The 5,487-nt window shown below is 41.8% G+C and overlaps 1 pseudogene; it reads right to left on the bottom strand.

Moving 5' to 3' along the window:
- LOC123172172 (putative wall-associated receptor kinase-like 11) overlaps nucleotides 1–1,877 on the bottom strand; it is a 3,159-nt pseudogene extending 1,282 nt beyond the window's left edge.
- Nucleotides 1,878–5,487: the final 3,610 nt, after the last annotated feature.

Raw genomic sequence — 5,487 nt, 5'->3', positions numbered from 1 at the left:
GGTCAAATTTGTTGGTTGCTTGCTCTAGCTCTTCTAAGCTGAAAATCTTCATCTTTTCAGCTATATCTTTGTTCGAAGAGATTAACTGTTGTAGAAGAAGTCCATGGTTTTTCTCAAAGAATTTTTGTCTTAACTTCTTGGCTCTTTGTTTCTTGAGTGTTTTTGTGACTTGGGCAACACCTAGGAGTGAAAACAATAGGCCAAAACCAGCACCAACTGCTATTATGGTAATTAGACCTGCAGAAAGCAAACCTAAGAATGATATAAACATTATATGTTGTGTTCACTTCAAGAAATCAAGCTACTGCACAAAATCTGTTTCAGACTACTCAACTATTAAAAGTTTTCTCAGGAATATCTACACGACCACTCATATATTGAAAATACTTTATAGTTGTTCTTTTTCTTTCTTCTTGTTATGCATGTCTGAATGATCTACAACCCTACTGATGATTTGAGTTAGCATTAGAGATAACTAACTGCAAACTAAGATTAAGCAGCTAGGTCCTACCAGGAGCAGTATTCAAATAATTAAGTTTCTAGTAAAACTTATCTGTATTTTAGTTCAGGGACAAAAACTGAACTCACAATAGCAGAGCAACAAAACATGAACTTTTCTATTTGTAATTATCACCAACGAAAGCCTTGTATCAAGTGTGTGTTTTTGTACCTGGTAAAGTGATGATTCTTTTCTTTGCTGAGCATTGGTATGTCCCTGGCATATTGATGCAGGTCCCATTGCAGGGATAAACATCTGGTTGTAGGCACTCATTAATATCTGAAGGGGAAAAAACACACTGTTGGAAAGCAGGGGGTTTTATACATCGAATGCAAAAAGCTAAGACAGCACATGCATGTTCTTTCGTAATGTTATAACTACCGCAACTATGTAAGAATGCAGCAGAAAGTACTGGTAACATACCTTGGCACCCATCAGTGATGTAAGGGTTGCCCTCGTGTCCTTGAGAACAGTTGCACCGTCTTTTTTCATAATCTCCAAAAACGAAATAGCTATCGCTGTTCAAGCTTAAACATCTAAATTCAGAAGAATTGGGCCCGACAGACAATGGCAACATGTCCTTGTTGCCGATCAAATCCAACCACCACTCCAACACTGCCGGTACACTCTCAACCATGGTTTTCTCATATGAATGGGTGAAGTTGACCATCATCTCATTTTCGTTTCTGCTGAACCAGTCCTGATCAACAATGAACACATACACACCTGTTTATGATGAGAAGTCGGGTGTCAACGCAGCAAGTGGTGTAACTTGGATGCCATAGGATGGCAGCTCCCACACGATAGATGTGCGGCAGCGGCCAATACCCGAGCACGATGTACCAGTGAAGTTCTGGTGGTCGTCCAGGCAAGCAGCGGCACAGGTGCTGGCCTGGCTCACGTCCTGAGTATGGAGCCCGCTCGGATGGCCGAGCTTAGCTACGATGTTGCATCCAATGGCCACAAACCAGTTCCACGCGCTTGATACCGAGAAGGGCCAGGTTACTGCAGGGCCGGACCATGAGCCGTTGAACTCAGAGAAGCTTGATCGCAAAACCTTGCTCCGGATCCGCACCGTGCCATCAGTCAAGGAGATGCCAAGCACTTCCACTCCATCACCCAAGAACAGCCTTGGTGGGTACTGCATCTCGTCACAGGTGAGACCAAAGCCCTCGTGGAAGCAGCCTTTGCTGATGCCGAAAGGGTACGGCACGATAATGTGGCTGCAGCTTTCGGGGCAGCCGGGCAAGGCTATTGGCCCTGCTGCCAGTGCCACCACCAGGAGCTGAAACACGAGTGCTCCAATGGTGCCAATCGACGCTCGACGGGAAGAAGGGATCGAAATCGTCATCTTGAGCTTACTAGTTGAAAACAGCTATTCTTGTATCTGTTCGAACTCTAAAGCTAACAACGAACATAGGTTCTTAACTACCAGCTGGCTGGTACCCCTTGTCGGTTGATTTCAAAGTCCAATGAGGCAGCTAGTCATGACCCTATTTCAAAGTCCAACGAGGCAACCGAACTGACTAAAGCATGACGGACTGGTTGATATATACTTCCAAGAAAGTTTCAATCAGGATAGGTTCTGTGCAGCGAGACGTCGGCTTGTCGACTATCGCTTGTATGCCATCTTCTCTTCCTTAATGTATAAGGCACGCAACTCTCTTGCGTGTTCTTGAAAAAAAAGGATAGGTTCTGTGTAGGTAAGAGGAAATTTCAAAGCATAACTAGTCATGGCCCTATTTAAGACACGTGTATCTGTCAAGTTCCAATTCGCTGAGATGGTTGAACTGATTTTTTTTCCTTTTCAGTTTTGAGATAGCTGAGCACATTTAGCACGTGGTGACTGAACTTTCTAATGTGACATTCTTGTGTTGCAAGAGAACCTGATGCTGAAATTTCTCTTTTAAGAGTTGAGACTATTTTATACGGAGTACATTACTAATCCGCATGGAGCATTTCATCGAACAGATCGCCTGCAAGCCGAAATGAACTAAGAACGGCGACCTGCTCGCCGTTGATTCCGATCCCCATGGAGCAGCAGCCACTTCGGGAAGAATTTAGAAGAGGTGGACTGACCTGCGAGTACACGACCCCTCTGCACAGCTGCGCCGCCGGCCGCCTGCCACTCTGCCAGGCGTCCGCGTGCCCGCACCCCTTCTATCTTGACGACGAGTGGGGATATCCTCGGTATTTCCTATTTGACGCATTTGGCGGAGGTTCGCAGAGGCGAGAGACGCGGAGAGCTCAGTGGGCCGGCGCCCATTTAGAGGTTAGCGTGGCTATTGAGAACCTTCTAGAAGGTTCCCCGAACTGGTTTTTCTTGTTCCTGTTGTTTTTCGAATCTGGTTTTTTTGCGGGGAGTTTCGAGGCTGGTTTTCTTTCATGATTTTTCTGTTTCGGTTTTTCCTTTCTGTTTCTTGTTTTCTTGTTATTTTTTATGTTTCTTTCTTCTTTTATTTTCCTTTTTTGAAAAATTCGCAAATTTATAAAATGTCCAAAATTCAAAATTGTTCCCCAATTTGAAAATATTTTCGGGACTTTCAAAAAAACGATCGTGTTTTCAAAAAAAATGTTCACAAATTCTAGAAAATGTTTGTGTTTTAAAAAATGTTCCAAAAATTTAAAAAATATTGCGTATTCAAAATGTTCCTAAAGTTAAAAAATGTCATATTTTCAAAAAAAAGTTCGGAAATTTCATAACAAATTCACTTTTTTCAAGATAATGTGCACAATTTGGAAAATGTTCGCACTTTCAGAACAATTATTGCACTCTCAAAACAATGTTCGGCTTTTCTGAAAAATGTTTATGCAATCAAATAATGTTTGCTATTTTCAAAAATGTTCGCATAATTCAAAAAATGTTCAAATTGTTTTAAAAAATCCATGTTTTAAAAATTGTTCCCAAATTTTAAGAAATGTTTGTGTATTCAAAAAATTTGTAAAGTTGAAAAATGTCACATTTTCAAAAGATATTTGTAAATTTCATAACAAATTCACGTTTTTCAACATAATGTTCACAATTTGGAAAATGTTAGTATTTTTGAAAAATGTTTGTGCTTTCAAAACAATGTTCGTCTTTGTGAAAAATATTCGTGCTTTCAAAATAATGTTCATCTTTTCTGAAAAATGTTCGTGCAAACAAAAAAAGTTTGCAATTTTAAAAAATGATCGCACAATACACAAAATATTCATTTTTTTCAAAAATGTTTGTGTCTTCAGAAAAACATTATGCTTTTGAAACATTTCATATATACTATTTCGAAGTTTCCGTGCTTTCAAAAACAACTCGAAATTTGAAGTGTTCGGTTTTAAAAAAATGCAATGGCTACAGTACTCATACAGTGTCGTTTTGCTTGCGTACAGTATGTCCATACGAATAGCTAGTTGTTAAATAGCTGCGCTGCGTATATTCTACACAAAGTTTGTGTTGTGTATTGGTAAACGTAGAGCTTGCTCACGCTGGAGGTCTCGTGTTCGATTCCGTGCAACCGCTTGCATTTTTGCTTTTGTTTTTTTCGATTCTGCGATACAGTGCACTCTGGGCCCGCCCATTTCAGACCCTCCCGTGCGTTTGCTCGACATTCTGCCGCATAACGCGACACATAGGAGCTCCCGATATCCTCTCTTTTTTTAGAAGAACGAGTGGGGATATCAAGCGATGACCTGGGCCAGCCTGTTTTTTTTTTGCATAAATCTAATATAAGAAATTCAATACTAGAAGCAAATATAGCACACGTTGTAAGCTTGGGCATGCAAGTTCACTAGGTAATTAGCACTCTTTATAATAACTACTAGCACTTCAAAAAAAAAATTCCAGTTAACAAACCAATATCAAAGTACCATAGGCGTCTTAACTAAGTAGCTAAGAGTTCATCGGCTTGGAGATATTTGGCTGGACTTTATTTCTCAATAAGATCTAAAACAACCATCATCAGAAAGTTGTTGTTCCTGTTGTTCCTTATCGTGATGATCAATGTTGGGCCAACCGTTAGTCGTCATCTCTTTCCCTTCAGGAATTCCCGTCAGCCGATCTCATAAAATGATATGCGGCCGTCTGTGTCCGTCTTGTATCGAACGCTGGTGACAGGACCTGCTGCTCCAAGGCGTACTCCAGCCATGCCAGCACCAGGGATGTCCTCGGCAAAATCATCTTCATAGGTAATTTCTATGATCCCCATGATTAAAAGTAAAATAGAGCACACAATGTTAGATATCTTGTCATATAGTGTTCTGAACAAAAAGAAAAGAAAAAAGATAAAAAACATATCATGTTGTGTTTCACGATGTCTGGATGGTGGGCGACACCATCAGGACTCCACGGCCCTGGCCGCGACCTCCACCAAGTCCGCGACAAGCACGCGCACCTCAATGGACGCCCTCGGCGGCCTTTCCACTTTCTGAGTTTTTCCTCCTTTGCAGCCTTCGCTTTAACAATGTGATATTTCCACGTCGCCATGTTGATCTTCCGGGCGAGGGTGATGCTTGGATCCTCCTGCACCTACACCACCTCCAACTATGGCATGCTATTGTTCGGTTCCACGCGTCAGCAGCGAGAAGGAAGAAGAGAATGGGAGAAAAGGGCGGGAATTGGATGGAGAGTGGCGGGATGGAAGAAGAGTGTGGATTTTGTCGTGGAAACAGGGCGGGCAACTACAAAAGCGCGGACTTCGCCTTTCTTTTGGATGGGCCTTTTGGTTTCGGACGTATGCATGCGGTGAGGATCGGCGTTTGAAATGCCCTAAGAGCGTAGTGATCTAAATAATTATATATATTTTTATGGTGGGAGTAGGTTTTCTTTTTTTTAGGATAACTCTCGCTGCTTTATTTATCTAATGAAAGTCTGGGATCTCCTCGGAGACCACATCTAACACAAAGTCTGGTGGCACCATAAGCCAAATTTTACAGAGTTCATCTCCTACTCCTACCTTAGCTAGTTTATGAGCAGCAGAGTTTGCCGACCGTCGTACCCACGAAACCTCCTTCTC

This window comes from Triticum aestivum, unplaced genomic scaffold (genome assembly GCF_018294505.1).
Source record: "Triticum aestivum cultivar Chinese Spring unplaced genomic scaffold, IWGSC CS RefSeq v2.1 scaffold11045, whole genome shotgun sequence".
Lineage (NCBI taxonomy): Eukaryota > Viridiplantae > Streptophyta > Magnoliopsida > Poales > Poaceae > Triticum > Triticum aestivum.
Note: the sequence above shows the minus strand (reverse complement) of the source record. Positions and strands in the feature narration are given on the sequence as shown.